The sequence below is a fragment of the Mizuhopecten yessoensis genome, unplaced genomic scaffold, assembly GCF_002113885.1.
Source record: "Mizuhopecten yessoensis strain PY_sf001 unplaced genomic scaffold, ASM211388v2 scaffold4823, whole genome shotgun sequence".
In the NCBI taxonomy this organism is placed as follows: domain Eukaryota; kingdom Metazoa; phylum Mollusca; class Bivalvia; order Pectinida; family Pectinidae; genus Mizuhopecten; species Mizuhopecten yessoensis.
Window position 1 is genome coordinate 883190 of NW_018405739.1, and position 20184 is coordinate 903373.

At 35.5% G+C, this 20184-nt stretch overlaps 1 protein-coding gene across 6 annotated transcripts in view; it reads right to left on the minus strand.

The window, feature by feature from the left end:
- Positions 1 to 20184, minus strand: part of LOC110449826 (synaptotagmin-1-like) — a 95412-nt gene that overhangs the window by 66189 nt on the left and 9039 nt on the right. For 2 of the 6 annotated variants that reach the window (XM_021496942.1, XM_021496932.1), the window contains exon 2: positions 5819 to 5898. The gene's annotated coding sequence lies outside the window, so the exon portion shown is untranslated. Of the gene's footprint in view, positions 1 to 2945; positions 3015 to 5623; positions 5741 to 5818; positions 5899 to 14582; positions 14652 to 15858; positions 15954 to 20184 lie in introns of those variants that run through there. The other 4 variants (XM_021496933.1, XM_021496934.1, XM_021496939.1 and 1 more) reach the window with 4 other exon arrangements.

The following is a 20184-nucleotide window of genomic DNA, read 5'->3' on the forward strand; positions in this document are numbered from 1 at the left end:
GGGGGGGGGGGGGGGGGGGGGGGGTTAAGCAAAATATCATAACAGGTCACATTAACAAATACATTTCTGTTATAAGCATTTCAAATTAAACACCTATAATCTATCTTCTCCTCTAACTAATATTATTAGCTTGCTCACGGTAATATTAGACTGGTTCTTGGCAACCAACCTATTTGGTACAACTACAGAAAATATATCATAAAACTCCAAAACTTTTGAACCAACCAAGAACTATTCGAACTAACAGAAGAGGTCTCGTAACATTCTTACTGTCAAAAAACATCTTTATCCTATCTATAGTCATTTATAATCTCAAAACAAAAGTGTAACTTTAGCCGATTTACTTTGTCATTACCTATAACTAAGCATCATCTGCAACACACAATTATAATCTTTAAACCACCAATTTTCTGTAAAGTAACTACAGCCAATCATTACTACAAGGCTTGATCTCTATAACATCAACAATGACTATAATCATATCATGCCAAACACGTCACATGCCAAACACTAAAATAGTTACTTTCAATGTAATGAAACTTTGAAAATGAAACAGTGGCAATTTCTGATTAAAGTTCCATGACTTTGTAGATCAGAAATAATAAAATGAATTCTGAGCCCAGCCCTATGAACCTATAATAGGCCCACATCTCAGAGGGATACTCTATTAGGCCTATACATAGAATATATCCTATTGAACCAAAATCTCTAGGCCAAGAACCAGGAACTATAACCCCTATCTAGTGAACCAAAATTTCTAGGCCAAGAACCATCAATTATAACCCTTAAGTCTGTCTCATTTTCAATCAAGAACCATAACCTTTAAACCAAGGACCATGACCACTAAACCCAAAAGCAAGTTTTAGGTAATAATAATAATATACAACATTTATATAGCGCCCTATTCAATTTGTAAAATAACCCAAACTCCTTTACAACATATGGATAATAGTAATAGTTATAATTATGAAACAAAAACAAAGGCTTACAATCACTTTTATACATTTAAGCAAGCAATGTGCACATAATTGAAATAACCATAACATTTTAACCAAGAGGTATCACCCTCAACCTCAACTGTTCAGTCAAGAATCCCAATCTCTGGCCTTAAGCTATGGAGCCAAATCCTGTGGTGGGGTAATTATGTGTAATGATTACTGTCACCTCTAGATCTGGAGACTAACCATTATCTCTCACTCGAGGAACTGCATGTGAGGTTGGCCACCTATAGTCTCCTTATTCATCCACTTTTTTCTCATTTTCCTGTGCAAATCAATCAACTCTTCAAACTTTAATTTCTCTACAGCAATAGAAGCCCAAATGGCCACTATTGATTTCCTGCCAGGGCGATCACTGAGTGGCAACTGTTATACTTCAGCAGCCAAATCTGTATGTCAAGTCCCATCCTCTAGTTCTGCGATTACAGCACCTAATTGGAAGTTTTAATCACAGCCATACATATGAAGATAGCACATAACAGCAACTGTACATATTGCACGAGAACATGAAATTCTGTGTCATTTGAAATTCTAAGCCTAGGAATGTATTTGAGCCGAAGAAGGAGATACTAGGGCTGCAACAATATATTAGAGCTGCAACGATATATCGTGCGACGATCTAATGCGATATTTTAAATACGGTAGGATACACATTATTTGTTGGAGGTCTGAGGATACACCTACAATATTTTCAGGATTGTGTCGTTTCTGATTTAAGTCAACTCCTATATCCGTTCCAACATGGCAAGTGACAGCTCCAGCTCGTCATGCACGTCGAAACACACGAATTGTGTAAAACTTTTAAGTCGTGACCGTTCTGTGACCATTCTGGACCAAGTCTATTTCCAGTTGTAATATTGCCATTAAAAATGTGCAACATATTTTTCTCTTTGCTTCTACTGTTATTATATGTATCATAATACGTATCGTATATCATGTTCATGTATCATTGCAGCCTTATATAAATAGAGGTAACACAACGAGTGGTTGCTGTATATGGTATTTCTTTCACTCGAGTTAGTTATTTTTCAAAAGTTACAAAAAATATGTGGAAATATTATGATTTATTACAAATCATAACAAGTACGTAACAAATTTATTGTCTTCAAAGCAGTAAATTTAAAGAGACCAACATAAGAAATTTATTATCACAAAAACAATGACGAACTACTTTCTGTGTATCATCATTTCTGCCACCGCATGAAGCGGCTTTCCTGCCAAATTGTCCATTTAAAGGAGTCCCGGTCAAAGTTCACCATGTCAGCCAATCAAAACGCATTTTTAAACAATATGTTATACAACAGTTGTAATGATTAATTGATGCCTTGGGAGTTGAATGACACCCACCTATTGTGGTAGAAGTATATATTACATAAAACATTGAACTGTAATACATTTGGATATGGAATTATTCAGGTTGTAATTATTATTAGCATGGATTCTAAACAATATTAATCAAAACATGTATAAAGTGTAGGACAAAACAAGAGCCAATGTTTTCAATGACTTACTATTAATGCATATATCCAGCAGACTTCGATACAAATATCAGACCCCATATCCCCCTATATTATCTGATTATCTCCTACCAATACAAGTATAAGAATCCATATCGATCCCCCTCTGTGATCCTCTCCTACCAATACAAGTATCAGACTCCATATCCCCCTTTGTGAGCCTCTCCTACCAATATAAGTATTAGACTCCATATCCCCCTCTGTGTTGTAATGATTACAATACAAGTTACCCTTGTGGGTCTCCAGAAGCCAAACCATGTGATGCTTACAAGCAGAACTCTCCAACTACAAATATCAGACCCCATATCCCCCTTTGTGATCCTCTCCTACCAATACAAGTTACCCTTGTGGGTCTCCAGAAGCCAAACCATGTGAAGCTACAAGCAGAACTCTCCAACTATTGTGCAACACCTGAATAAAGAAGCCCTACCTTTGAAGTTGTCCTTCACCACCTCTCAAGACAAACACCACACCACAGTTTCAAAGATGAAAAGCAAACTGGGCTCTGACTCTCCACCACACAGTACAAATTGGAGGAAATGTACAGTAAAAATATATTTCCAGGCAAGAAAGACAGATCTTTGAGGAGCCAGCAGAGAAATATTGATTTTTACTGTGTTAGAAGATTGAATATTAGTGAGTTTTACCAGGATAGTGAGTAGAGTTGTCCTCCAGCTAGAGAGGCTTAACAACCATACAAGATCTGACACACCAAACAGAATATTCCAAAAATACATTACAAAAGTGAAAATGATCATATTTAATAACAAAAATAATACTACATGAAGTAAATAACACACATACGAAAATATAAAGATTAAAACATGTACATGACCCTTTTAGTAAGATTGACATGTTCTGGTCGTTTCATTCCAGAATTATGCTACCACATTGTGGCAAGCATCCTAGAAACACTTGTAAACAACGCATATCAATATTTGAACAGATAGAGAAATTTTCAGCCAAATTATTTTGATTTAGTTTAACACAATTTAGCTACCAACAAAAACAAAGAATTGGCTGAAAGGCACTCAGGAGAAAGGTTATTTTTTTCAAGACAATTTTTTTCAAAATACAAAAATATTTTTTCTAAGCCGAGATGGAAACTGATCTGTAAGATGTCAATTATTTGGAGAATCATTGTGATAATGACTTGACTGTATTGTATCCACTATCATTACATTATGTACAATAAATACATTTCCTGAGGAAAAACACCTATCCTGTACCTTACATGTTTATATGCTACCTTTACAAGTTATTGGAATTCCATACATGGTAATTATTGACAACAGAGGTAATTACCTCGTCAAGTTGGATCTGTAAGTGTTTGTTTTACCCGCAGATCACAATCCGTTTAACAGATATAATGGGATAAATATGACTGAGTCTTGACAAATTGTCGGGACTGCCTGCATGTACTAGATCCTAGACCATCAATTAACTCAGATTCCTAAGGAATATCAAATTAAAGGTTTTCAGAATTCATTAAGCCAGAGTTTTGAATGTTACAAATTCGAAATCAAAGTAATCTTTTCTGAATTATACTTTTTCTGATAAAAAAAACCTTTTTTCCCCCGACATTATCTGTTTTCTACAGCCGTTAACCAAGAAATAAGAGATAATGGATGCTACAGTGTAAACATACTTGGAAGACTAGAAAGCTATCTATAAGACATGAAACCTCCAATGTTGTTTGAGCATTTTCAGTAAATAGTATAGAGACCTTGACCTTGGTACCCAACAAAACACAACTATTTGAGGTATTCTCACACCAGAGTGATGACCCTGACGAGTAGGATGGGATGGGATACAGGGCTGATAAGAGTAACACTGTATGCACACCCATAAAAAGGTAGGAAACATAAACAGGTCAGTAATTCAAACATTTGCAAAAGAATCTCAATTCAACAAGGAACGTCACTAAAATCAGCATCTGAAAAGCAGAAATTCCTATTTTCCTATTTTTTTTATTACTGACAACAGAATCGACAAGATTCCACTACAGAAGGAATAAAACTATATTTGGTAAATACTAATCATTACAGGAGCAGAGAATATACAAGTAATTGATTTACACATTCTGAGGAGTGCCTGCAGGTACTAACACTTTGAGCAAGAAATCACTGTTAACTTACCTTATACTTTTGAGGAGCACCTTTAACTCTTGAGCCAGGATTAACTGGTAACTTTAACATTTTAGGAGCACCTTGTAACACTTGAGCCAGGAGTAACTACCTGGTATTAACTTTAAGTTTTACATTTTGAGGAGCGCCTTGTAACGTACACTTGAGCCAGGAGTAACTTCTAGGTATTACCTTTTACATTTTGAGGAGTGCCTTAAGCTTGCATTTCTTGAGCCAAGAGTAACTTAACTTTTATATTTTGAGGAGCGCCTCATAATTCTGAAGCCAGGATTGTTCTGAACTTTTACATGCTGAGACTCTTAAACCAGTAGTAATTACACTATCATATTATATATACATTTGAGGAGTTCCTTTAAACACTAGTGTCGCAAACAACTTTTCTATGAAATTTAAGTAAAAATTTAAAAAAAGACTTCCCAGTTAATGTAAATATATACACTAAACTTTTGTCTTTCAACTATTCCAATCCAGATTTATGCCGAACCCAGCAAAAGAACTTTGTTCCAACAAAGACAATGTGTATTACAATTCGACTCTACAATCTGGAACTATCTGGTACTATCTGCAAATCCACTAAATTATGTGGTCAAAGAAAGGTCCAGTTCAGAATGAGTGAAATGTACAAAGATATAATTTGAAGAAAAACCCCAGGAATTCCAAGCTCTGTACATACATCTTAGCTAGTCTACAAGCAACAGTTGAAAATTTATGATGAAACATTGATATATGTTTATCAATCTTGAAGAAATGAAAATAATCTGTTGGCAAGAAAATATTCTAAAGAAGAGACAATGTAAACAACTCTGTGTTATTGATTCCCAGAACATTTAACATAATGTTGTGGAATCGAAGGAACAACATAATTACAGCTGAAATACTTAAACACTACATTTATCACACATCAGCACCACATTCTAAATCTAAAAGCTCTTGACTGCGACACTGACGATGAAGATTTTACCTTTATGTTGACGTATATATGCTAGGCGATACTTAGGCTTCCTGTCCAATGCTTACGACCATTTTCTGAGGTACACGCCAACACATAAACCGCCAGCAGTAGCTTGAAGCAATAGCAGGCCAAACTTACATACAAAGCTCGCAACAGTATTCACATAAAATCAATGGCCTACACTCCCAGGGGAGAAAACTCTACCTTAATTCTTCCATACAGGAGTCATTTGCAGTATCATCGTAATCCTTATTTGGCTGTCTGGGGACGAGGCTGGCTATATACTGCAATAAACACAAAACAGTGTCAATATCAATACGTCTGGATAATTGTAGCATAATCTTCATACAAATATATAGTTTAATTACATTTTCTGTCAGTTACACTAGCTATATATATATATAGTCTGTTCATTTGACAACCGACAATAGACATGTCACTTTGTATGATTAATTCAATTTTCTACATATGTACCAATAAGATTAATTCAATTTTCTACATATGTACCAATAAGATTAATTCATTTTTCTACATATGTACCAAAAAGATTAAGTCAATTCTCCACATATGTACCAATAAGATTAATTTAATTTTTTACATATGTACCAATAAGATTAAGTCAGTTTTCTACATATGTACCAATAAGATTAAGTCAATTTTATACATATGTACCAATAAGATTAAGTCAGTTTTCTACATATGTACCAATAAGATTAATTCAATTTTCTACATATGTACCAAAAAGATTAAGTCAATTTTCTACATTTGTACCTATAAGATTAATTCAGTAATCAACATTTGTTCCATATAATTAGTCCAAATTTGTACAAATCTGTTGTCTGATTGAGTACACATTTTCACATCTATAGTGCTGGATGTCAGGTAGGTTATACATCTTATATATACATATTTATAGACATCTGTTAACTTAAACATGTTAAATTTACAAAAAGTTTTAACCACATCAATGAAATTTTTGAAATGTAATCATCATTCAACATTCCTACTATGTTCCATACATATTTGTTTAAAGGCTTAATCGGTCAGAAAAAGTTCTTAATAGAGTTAAGTATGTAAACATACTTTCCAAATTTGCTGTTTTTGACGGAGATTCCTAGTTTTTCATCCTTATTTTTACTTTTGAAATATACAGGATTCTTTAGGGTTCAATTGTTAAGATTAAACTAATTTGCACAGAGCAGCTTAAAATACAACATTTTACTATATTATCTGTGTCGAACAGGATCACTGTGAATACTTTTAAAGATACGTTTTTAGTTTGCCACACAGTTTCTCTACAGGATAGATTTGAAAGAGTGACATCCATGTTGAATAGTGGTCATATCTTCAAGAGCTATAATGTACTGTTCTTGAATGTAATAACTATGCGTTTCTATACATGAAATTTTCCATATTTATATATATAGTTTACCGTATTTATATATATAGTTTAAATTGCTATTGTCTATATGTAGTAGTATCCAAATTGTCTTAAAAAAGCAAACAAAACATGCTAAAAAATTGACAAAAAAGTTTGTCTGTACTGTATTTAGATATCAGTGAAGTACATCCTATATACATGTGTGTGTGTATGGTAACTATACATACGGCATAGAAAGAGCATCCCAATACAGCCAAGTTCCTGAAATAAATAGCTTAATATTTGCAGACGTTATTACTTAAAATTAACAGACACCTAATTTTACCAACACCTGACTTTTACTGACATCTGACATAGGGACATCCTGTCATATCTGACCATTGTTTACCCTGACTTTACTAACACACAGTCATATCTGACCATAGTTTATCCTGACTTCACTGATACACTGTCATATATCTGACCATTGTTTATCCTGACTTCACTGATACAATGTCATATCTGCCCATTGTTTATCCTGACTTCACTGATACAATGTCATATCTGCCCATTGTTTATCCTGACTTCACTGATACACAGTCATATCTGACCATAGTTTATCCTGACTTCACTGACACACTGTCATATCTGACCATTGATTAACCTGACTTTACTGACACACTGTCATATCTGACCATTGATTAACCTGACTTTACTGACACACTGTCATATCTGACCATAGTTTATCCTGACTTCACTGACACACTGTCATATCTGACCATTGTCATATCTGACCATTGTTTATCCTGACCTCACTGATACACTGTCATATCTGACCATTGTTTATTCTGACTTCACTGATACACTGTGATATATCTGACCATAGTTTATCCTGACTTCACTGACACACTGTCATATCTGACCATTGATTAACCTGACTTTACTGACACACTGTCATATCTGACCACTGTTTACCCTTACTTAACTGACATATCTGACCATTGTTTAACCTGACTTTACGTCATATATCTGACCATAGTTTATCCTGACTTTACTGATACACTGTCGTATATCTGCCCATAGTTTATCCTGACTTCACTGACACACTGTCATATCTGACCATTGATTAACCTGACTTTACTGACACATCCTGACTTCACTGATACACTGTCATATCTGACTATAGTTTATCCTGACTTCACTGATACACCGTCATATATCTGCCCATAGTTTATCCTGACCTCACTGATACATTGTCATATCTGACCATAGTTTATCCTGACTTTACTGATACACTGTCGTATATCTGCCCATAGTTTATCCTGACTTCCCTGATACACTGTCATATCTGACCATTGTTTATTCTGACTTCACTGATACACTGTGATATATCTGACCATAGTTTATCCTGACTTCATTGATACACTGTCTTATCTGACTTTGTTTATCCTGACTTCACTGACACTCTGTCATATCTGACCATTTTTTAACCTAATTTTAATGGCACACTGTCATATCAGAACATTGTTTTACCGACACACTGTCATATCTGACCATTGTTTATTCTGACTTCACTGATACACTGTGATATATCTGACCATAGTTTATCCTGACTTCATTGATACACTGTCATATCTGACCATAGTTTATCCTGACTTCACATATATCTGACCATAGTTTATCCTGACTTCATTGATACACTGTCATATATGACTTTGTTTATCCTGACTTCACTGACACTCTGTCATATCTGAACATTTTTTAACCCCATTTTAATGGCACACTGCCATATCAGAACATTGTTTTTACTGACACACTGTCATATCTGACCATAGTTTATCCTGACTGCCCATAGTTTATCCTGACTTCACTGACACACTGTCATATCTGACCATTGATTAACCTGACTTTACTGACACACTGTCATATCTGACCACTGTTTACCCTTACTTAACTGACATATCTGACCATTGTTTAACCTGACTTTACGTCATATATCTGACCATAGTTTATCCTGACTTCACATATATCTGACCATAGTTTATCCTGACTTCATTGATACACTGTCATATATGACTTTGTTTATCCTGACTTCACTGACACTCTGTCATATCTGACCATTTTTTAACCCCATTTTAATGGCACACTGTCATATCAGAACATTGTTTTACCGACACACTGTCATATCTGACCATTGTTTAGCCCACATAACTGACACACAGTCATATCTGACCATAGTTTATCCTGACTGCCCATAGTTTATCCTGACTTCACTGACACACTGTCATATCTGACCATTGTTTAGCCCACATAACTGACACACAGTCATATCTGACCATAGTTTATCCTGACTTCACCGACACTCTGTCATATCTGACCATTTTTTAACCTAATTTTAATGGCACACTGTCATATCAGAACATTGTTTTACCGACACACTGTCATATCTGACCATTGTTTAGCCCACATAACTGACACACAGTCATATCTGACCATTGTTTATCCTGACTTCACTGATACACAGTCATATCTGACCATAGTTTATCCTGACTTCACTGACACACTGTCATATCTGACCATTGTTTAGCCCACATAACTGACACACAGTCATATCTGACCATAGTTTATCCTGACTTTACTGATACACTGTCGTATATCTGCCCATAGTTTATCCTGACTTCACTGATACATTGTCATATCTGACCATAGTTTATCCTGACTTCACCGACACTCTGTCATATCTGACCATTTTTTAACCTAATTTTAATGGCACACTGTCATATCAGAACATTGTTTTTACTGACACACTGTCATATCTGACCATTGTTTAGCCCACATAACTGACACACAGTCATATCTGACCATTGTTTATCCTGACCTCACTGATACACTGTCATATCTGACCATTTTTTATCCTGACTTCACTGATACACTGTAATATCTGCCCATAGTTTATCCTGACTTGACTGATACACTGTCATATATCTGACCATAGTTTATCCTGACTTCATTGATACACTGTCATATCTGACTTTGTTTATCCTGACTTCACTGACACTCTGTCATATCTGACCATTTTTTAACCCCATTTTAATGGCACACTGTCATATCAGAACATTGTTTTTACTGACACACTGTCATATCTGACCATTGTTTAGCCCACATAACTGACACACAGTCATATCTGACCATAGTTTATCCTGACTTCACTGACACACTGTCATATCTGACCATTGATTAACCTGACTTTACTGACACACTGTTATATCTGACCATAGTTTAACCTGACTTTACCGACACACTTTCATATCTGACCATTGTTTAAATGATTTTACTGGTACACTGTCATATCTGACCATTGCCCACCCTGACTTTACTGACACACCGTCATATCTGACCATTGTTTAAATGATTTTACTGACACACTGTCATATCTGAACATTGCTTACCCTGACTTTACGTCGTTCAAGGAATACCTTGAGTACTCCACGGGTCTCTGACTGACACACTGTCATATCTGACAATTGTTTACATGACTTTACTGACACACTGTCATATCTGACCATTGTTTAAATGACTTTACTGGTACACTGTCATATCTGACCATAGTTTAACCTGACTTTACCGACACACTTTTATATCTGACCATTGTTTAAATGACTTTACTGATACACTGTCCTATCTGACCATTGTTTAGCCCACATAACTGACACACTGTCATATCGGACCTTTGTTTTACTGACACACTGTCATATCTGACTATTGATTAACCTGACTTTACTGACACACTGTCATATCTGACCACTGTTTACCCTTACTTAACTGACATATCTGACCATTGTTTAACCTGACTTTACTGGTACACTGCCAAATCTGAACATTGCTTAACCTGACTTTACTGACACACTGTCATATCTGACCATAGTTAAACCTGATTTTACTGACACACCGACATATCTGACCATTGTTTAAATGATTTTACTGGTACACTGTCATATCTGACCCTTGCTTACCCTGTTTTTACTGACACACTGTCATATCTGACCATTGCTTACCATGACTTTACTGACACACCGTCATATCTGACCATTGTTTACATGATTTAATGACAGACTGTCATATCTGACCATGGTTTACATGATTTAATGACACACTGTCATATCTGACCATGGTTTACATGACTATACTGACACACAGTCATATCTGACCATTGTTTACTTGACTTTACTGACACACAGTCATATCTGACCATTGTTTACATGACTATACTGACACACTGTCATATCTGACCATTGCTTACCCTGACTTTACTGACACACAGTCATATCTGACCATTGTTTACTGGACTTTACTGGTACTGAACATGTATAATGACACATATACTAAGCAGACAGAGGCAGTCAGGAAGGTTTAGGCGATCCAGGGTTTTAACGTGTATTGATTAGGAATAAAAAACGTGGACCAACTCTGCCTTTTTGGACTTGGTATAACAACCGTCACTTTATCCTCCAATCTCCCTAATGGGCTATAGGAGACATAGATTCCACCACTCAACATGTGTATCACTAACCATGTACAGTTCTGGTTTAGAGGCTAGGTTTGGGCAATCCTATTGGTATATCCTTACTGGTACATGATGGGTGTATTGAGCCAGAAGTTATTCTTAGTCCAGCCATACTTTAATTATACATCTATAGATATGGATATGGTGGCAATGTTATACAAGCAGTCCGTAATTGTTCCTGATTACATGGATTACACTGAACAGGATGTGACATATATAGGGCCCAGTTGTTCAAAAGTTGATTAGACTAATGAAATATCAACAAATATCTTTCATATACATGAAGTATCTTTTCAAAAACATTTAAATCTAAAATCAAATCTACATCTATAGGGATTAGAAATGAAGATGTCAAGAAAAAGAGTTACTTAATTTTCAGATATTCCTGAATAGTAATACTGTATTTTGAAACTTATTGAAAACATGCCCAAACTGATAAGGCTATGCACAAATGAGCTTTTCCTATAGTCCAATTGCTACAGAGGGTGTAATTAATTACCAGCAACAATGTACATATGAATTGTCTTATACATAACAAACAATACCATCATTTCTTCTATTATATCTTGACATTCAGAAACACAACAGTGAATGCCATCTATTATATGAAACCTTTACATGCCAAAATTCTTCGCAATCAAATTAATGTTTCCATGGCAACATGTGGCATATCCCTTTATAGAGGTTGAAAGCCTTCTGGGTCCTAATAGTTACTGGTACATTATAACTATTGTACATGTGGGTGGTACATTGTCTCACAATGTGCTGACCTTTAATTTACTCCAACCAATTGTATAATACACAATTAACCAACATTATAATACAGTGACTGACCACATATATATCCTCTGCTATGAATTTATAATTATGGCACCCTCTCTGTACGTTAAGCCAACTCAAGATGGCTTCACCCACATTAGGAATATATTTCTTTTGACTTCTGCTTACTAGACACAAACATCGACTGTTTACCATCATGCAAACACTTTTTTTTTAATCAACAATAACATTTTTTGTATTTCATTTCATTTCTTGAACAGTCCTAAGAGTTAGACACTCTGACAAAATATTCACCCTCCAGTATCCTTTATGCAACTGCTGTTAAAATCCAAATCATTAGAGAACTCAAAGAACAGTACAGAATGAAGCTAAATATGTACAAAGAAGGAAAAGTTTATCAAAATGTCCTACTTCCCAACCAAAGAGACCCAATCAACCAGAGATGGTGTCAAAACCTCCTAACACTTGCCTGTTTACACCTTGTTCCTTTTCTCACTTAACCACCACACTTCTACTAGATCCCATATAGAACCCCTATGTTTAGCTAGCACACATACAGGATACAGATTTAATGACAAGTCTGAAACAAGAGGCCCAATGGGCCTGCATCGCTCACCTGGTATTAATCTCACACTTGTAAACTTAGAAGTGGACTAAAATACAGCTACAGGCAGAATATCAGTGTGACCTTGAATGTCAAACAATGACATTAGGTTGAAAGTGGGTCAAGGTCATTCATTTGAACAAATTTGGTAGCCCTGATTGCTACAGGCCAAATATCAGTACCCTGGGCCTTTTGGTTATTGAGAAGAAGTTGTTTGAAGATTTTAAGACATTTGACACCTGTGACCTTGAAAGTTGGTCAAGGTCATTCATTTGAACAAACTTGGTAGCCCTTCATCCCAGCATGCTACTGGCCAAATATCATCACCCTGGGCATTTTGGTTATTCAGAAGAAGTTGTTTAAAGGTTTTAAACATATTTGACCCCTGTGACCTTGAATATGGATGAAGGTCATTTATTTGAACAAATTTGGTAGCCCTTCATCCCAGCATGCTACTGGCCAAATATCATCACCTTGGGCATTTTGGTTATTCAGAAGAAGTTGTTTAAAGGTTTTAAACATATTTGACCCCTGTGACCTTGAAAATGGATGAAGGTCATTTATTTGAACAAACTTGGTAGCCCTTCATCCCAGCATGCTACTGGCCAAATATCATCACCCTAGGCCTCTTGGTTATTCAGAAGAAGTTGTTTAAAGGTTTTGAACATATTTGACCCCTGTGACCTTGAATATAAGGCAAGGCCATTTATTTGAACAAACTTGGTAGCCCTTCATTCCAGCATGTTACTGGCCAAATATCATCATCCTAGGCCTCTTGGTTATTCAGAAGAAGTTGTTTAAAGGTTTTGAACATATTTGACCCCTGTGACCTTGAATATAAGTCAAGGTCATTTATTTGAACAAACTTGGTAGCCCTTCATCCCAGCATGCTTCTGGCCAAATATCATCACCCTAGGCCTATCGGTTATTCAGAAGAAGTTGTTGAAAGGTTTTAAACATATTTGACCCCTGTGACCTTGAATATAAGTCAAGGTCATTTATTTGAACAAACTTGGTAGCCCTTCATCCCAGCATGCCTCTGGCCAAATATCATCACCCTAGGCCTACCGGTTATTCAGAAGAAGTTGTTGAAAGGTTTTAAACATATTTGACCCCTGTGACCTTGAATATAAGTCGAGGTCATTTATTTGAACAAATTTGGTAGCCCTTCATCCCAGCATGCCTCTGGCCAAATATCATCACCCTAGGCCTACCGGTTATTCAGAAGAAGTTGTTGAAAGGTTTTAAACATATTTGACCCCTGTGACCTTGAATATAAGTTGAGGTCATTTATTTGAACAAATTTGGTAGCCCTTCATCCCACCATGCTTCTGGCCAAATATCATAACCCTAGGCCTTATGGTTACTGAGAAGAAGTTGTTTAAAGTAAAATGTTGATGACGGACGGACAACGGACGGACGACGCACCATGCCATAAGCTCACTTGGCCCTTCGGGCCAGGTGAGCTAAAAACTGAAACCAAAAACTTTAACCTGATGATTTGGTGCAAAAGCACCCAGTCCAGACAAGGCAAGCAATCTCTATTTGTTATCTACATTTCCCAATGTTTGCTTCTCTGCATCAGAGTTATACCACTTTAAACCCTGATGTATAATATCAGCATTCTACAGTATATATTGAATGCCTTCACATTACTTACCCCCAAAAACGTTACCCTGTACCAGGCTCATAAGCTGTCTTTTCTTCAAACAGGCAAGCTACACATAATTCAACTATTCTGATATAATAACTCAACAGGTGTTAGGACCAGGAAATCCAAATTTAATTATTTAGTGGTCTATATATTTTATTATCCCATTAGTCCTCTAGATCCTGTTTAACAGCTTCCTTAAATGACCTGATTGAATTAACTCATTCACCTCTGAAAACACACTTGAACTCTTCCAAATCAAAGTTTGGAATAGTTCATTATGAAATTTTAGGGGTGAATGAGTTAACAGGATACAATATGGAAGACCAATAAAATTTACTTATTCCAAATAAAAGACTTAAAGATTTTTTTCTGAAATCACGTCATTTCATATACAGTTAAACCTGGACATAAATCATATTTTTCACAGTAGACTATGAGGAAAGCTAGAAACTGTTTCCTCTAATGTTAGAATTTCACTGAACAAATGACGAAACTAACATTTTTCTGTATATTACGTAGCAATAGGTTATATCATTAACATTCAGATTTCTAACTTTAGCCTCTGTCAGGTATGATTACATCAAATTGTCATGTTTGAACCAAATGTCCGCTGAATTTGCAATTCCTTCAAATGTACATCTACAGATATAACGGTAATTAAATGATCTTATGCATTAGTATCGAGGAATACATTCTAGGGTTTCACTTTAAGATTATTTTTTTCTAATCGATCCCTTTAATTTATTCAGAATACCTTGTTGTACCTAAAAAGCTTCCTATACCTTATAAGTGTCCCCTTTTCTTTTTCTGGTCCAAGTGTCCCATCTTTCTACCATAACTTACTGGCTTTGGAAAAAAGTGAATCTATTATGGCTATACACTGTACATGTATATTCAAACTTTTTAACGGCTATACAATCATTCAAAATTGCTCAATACAAAGTGTCCAGGGCAATTATTTATAAAAGTGAATATGGTACACAGGTTTATCCGTACACCAGAGAAACCCTTAAATTCACAAATTTGAGACAAAATTATATTCATGCTCAATCTATTATTTTTAATGAAAATTCTATCAAATTATAAAAGAGAGAAAAAGATTCTTATTCATGTCAGAGTAAATTTACATTAGCCATGTTATTCCGTCATAGATGATATACATGTAAGTGTACTTCTAATGCTCACCTTGTTACAATAGCATGACATATCTAATCTACAAAATTAAATCAATTATCTTCAAAATTATATGTAAGTATAACATGCCTAACTAGAATAAACTTACCTAAAAACCCTCGATTTTTCTATTACAATTTTTTCTAACACATGATAAAAGTATCCAGTAACTCAAGTCAATCTTCTTAAGACCAGTTATCAGTCAACAAACACTGACGGGGTAGATTTGGAACATCCACCTGTGTGACTTGGGGGTATATATGTCTTTTGTTATTTAAATAGTTGATCAACATGTACCTTAACGTAGACAGTTGTGTATGAGAGTTACCTGCTGAGTGAAAGTTAAAGGGCAGAGCTAGCTCTCTTTCAGCTATTGTGATGGGTCAATATAGGGTATTATCTCGCCAGTGAAGATCGTGCATTAGAAATGTAGTGGAGATTACAATGGTCACGATCCACTAACAAATTTAGACAGGCTATTCAGGTATGACGTCTTTAGAAAACGGATCATTGAAGGGAAACAAATGTGTATTCAGTCCTTCCAATCCTGTACTGTATAGACTATCCGGTACACATAGATTTGTATACAAGCACTAGAAAGTGTTCACTATACGCAGGTGCTGTTAATTAAAATCTTAAAATAGTCTGACCTTTAAATATCAGGGGAGTATATATATGTAACTATAATGTGGGAGTACATGTATCATCAGTATTCATATATACTTGTATTTATATATGGTATCAGGCATTCATACATAAATATGTAACCTTGTATATCAAACCTTTATGGTTCAATAATAATGAGATATCTATTGTAAGTCGGGTACACTTTATTGAGCTATATAGCTGTAAAGACCTATTTAGTTATATCCATCTACAATATGTAGTTAAGCTATATTAAAACATAGCAAAGTCCCATGGTAATGTTGACTCCAAAAAGCATATATATATATATAGTTAGAGGTAATTCTATTTTTCAGACATGCAAAATTTTCCAATATTTGGCATCTGAAACATCTAAAACAAAAAAGGAGTATACTTTTATTTGATGTCTTTTGTAATCAGAATTTTGATGAAATCTTCTTTTACATGGGTCTCTATGTCATTTAATTTTCTTTCAGACATAAATTTACATGAAAATAGCCCAAAGATCTATTAAATATATAGGTTGATACAGCTATTATAGGTCTTTACTGATACCAGGTATAGACAAATTAAAGTGTACTGGACCTGTATCATTGGCTAATGGAATAATCTATGTACAGATGATTCTAAAATAATTAATGTCTATGTAAATATATATACAGATGTAATTTAATTTTGGATATATAATATACTTTTTCAGTTTGTATCATACAGCCTATAAAAAATACCTACACCACCAAAAGTGATGTTATCATATGCTGGACTACTTTATAAACATTTTGTTTCAATATGAGATTTTTGTAAATGGAAACATATACATTCATTCACTATCCATTTGAAAATACTGTTTGTCTTTTTAAATTAGATTATTTCAAATGAACAAGGGTGTTTTAGGTTATACAGTATATACAACAAAACAGTTTGGTGCAAGAACCGCTTCACACACACATTTTTTCCCCAATATATACTGTATGCCCCCACAAAAACCTTTGTTATTCCTAAGTATTTGCATCTTCATACACGTATGTATCTAATCATAGGTCAATACAAACATATATTTGGTGTTTATATATATATTATCATTAAGGTAAAGGGCACCACTGCATCACTGACAATCACAAAGAAGAGTTCCACTCAACAAGTTTTTTTTACTTGGGGTGTTCTCCCTTCTATATAGAAGGTCAAGCAGCCGAATGGAGTTTTTCTGACTTCATGTAACCACCCCTATCAAGTTACTCAAGGGCTTTTTGGCCCATAAATTGGCCAACAATTGATATAGTGGTTCTAAAACTCCCGACTGGCAATGTTTGTAAAGTGAAGGCTTCATAACATAATGGTCCCGAGTTGGAGCCAAGCAATGTTTGTAAAGTGAAGGCTTCGTAACATAATGGTCCCGAGTTGGAGCCCAGCAATGTTTGTAAAGTGAAGGCTTCGTAACATAAAGATCCCAAGTTGGAGCCAATCAATGTTTGTAAAGTGAAGGCTTCGTAACATAAAGGTCCCGAGTTGGAGCAAAGCAATGTTTGTAAAGTGAAGGCTTCGTAACATAAAGGTCCCGAGTTGGAGCCAATCAATGTTTGTAAAGTGAAGGCTTCGTAACATAAAGGTCCCGATTTGGAGCCTAGCATTGTTTGTAAAGTGAAGGCTTTGTAGCATAAAGGTCCCGAGTTGGAGCCAAGCAATGTTTGTAAAGTGAAGGCTTCGTAACATAAAGGTCCTGAGTTGGAGCCTAGCATTGTTTGTAAAGTGAAGGCTTTGTAACATAAAGGTCCCGAGTTGGAGCCAAGCAGTGTTTGTAAAGTGAAGGCTTCGTAACATAAAGGTCCCGAGTTGGAGCCTAGCAATGTTTCTGTTTTCTTTTTTTCTTTTTCTTTTCAAACAATCAGATTTCCAACAACTTTTATTCTATAAAGATGTGATCTTTATGCACTACTTTTTGAGAAGGACTTAAAACTATTTGGCAATAGTGAAAACGGTAATAACACAGTCCGACTTGTTGTTATAGTATCCTTTACCTCGTTTGATGTAACACAAATCTATATCCTATCACTCTGTAAATGTTTTCAATGACTTACTGTTAACCTTGATCTTCAATGTTAACCTTTGTATAATGATTTGTTAGTATTATATGACCAATGGTTAGTCATCAGATGAGCCCCTAGGAACATTTGTATCTCTCCATCAGCTCTTTATTTCTATTTCACATACAAACATAAATAAGGCATAGACAGCACATAATTTGACCCAGGGCTATACCCAGTATATCTACATTAAATGTACCTTATATCCTGTTCATCAAGTCAAACACAGAATGACTCAATACTGGCAATAAAGGAAAATTTAAATGTAACATATATTGAAACCCCCCTTCCAATTTATTTAATTAATACATCAAAATATCACCTCCTAACGAGCCACAGTCCACAATAAGGTCTAGAGAGGGTGTGACATACAGACCAGGTCAGCCATGCATGCTTACTGCCACCTATGGAAAGACATGGAAATTAAACTGGCTGTATACTCGGCTCAAACTTAATAAAGATGTAGAAGTTCTATGAAACTGACCAAACACAATGTTAGAAAGAACCATGGATATAATGCTCATTTCAATTTTTTCTTCAGAAACAATGCATTTTCAGCCTGAAAGAACGTGTTACCAGGTACAGACTCCCAAACTCTAACAAGGTCACAGGTCTGCTAACACTGTTTAACTTTGCTGGATGCGTGTAATTGACTATCCCCAGTCCCAACCACATTCCATATGAAAACCAGTGTGTCGTTCCTTGTACAATTCATATACATGTAGGCCTAGCTTATAAATCTTACTTTCATGATTTTCATATTTTGCTTCCAATATTTGCCCATTCTTAAACTTTCTGATATAAATGTTATCATTGATTCCAATAAAGCCCACCCCCTACTTTTGTTTTATCATGTATTCTAATAAACATCTGGGATATTACCGTATTAAAGCCGATACCTGCATTGGATGTCTAATCAGAGAATAACATGTTTTTACTGTTGAATTAGGTTCAAGAAGCCATCAGACATTTATATAGCTTGCCCAAACGTTCTTGATGTCAAAATATGTAGATGCAATTGAGAAAATTAAGTAACCTGACTCTACCCTTGCATTCATATTCTGTATGGAAAATAGAACCAGTGTATGGAAGCTAGGGGGCCCGGGCCTTGCCAAGGCTAGCTTTTGTCCCTGATTTAGGACAGCAAGCTTTTGGTATGATGTAACATTACCAATCAATAGCCTAGTGGGTACAGGAAGCTAAAATACTGTATCTACAAATTGGCAGACAGTTTCAAATACGTCTTCCTAATTCTAGGCTAGGTATAACTGAACTAGCGGTACATGCATTGATAAAATATAAGCCCATCAGATAAATATTCTGTCATGATCATACTTTTATAGATGCAGCTTATATAAGGTTTTTAAGTGATTGCAAAAATAAAGATTTTAGCAGTGAGGAAATCACCATGTATAACTTATTCATAGCAGGATTTGACAGCCCTGTTTGGCCTTGAGGTCGCCTACACAAGCTCTGGTTGGCCATGAGGTCTACTACACAAGCTCTGGTTGGCCTTGAGGTCTCCTACACAAGCTCTGGTTGGTCATGAGGTCTACTACACAAGACCTGGTTGGTCATGAGGTCTACTACACAAGACCTGGTTGGTCATGAGGTATACTATACAAGCTCTGGTTGGTCATGAGGTATACTACACAAGACCTGGTTGGTCATGAGGTATACTACACAAGCTCTGGTTGTTCATGAGGTAT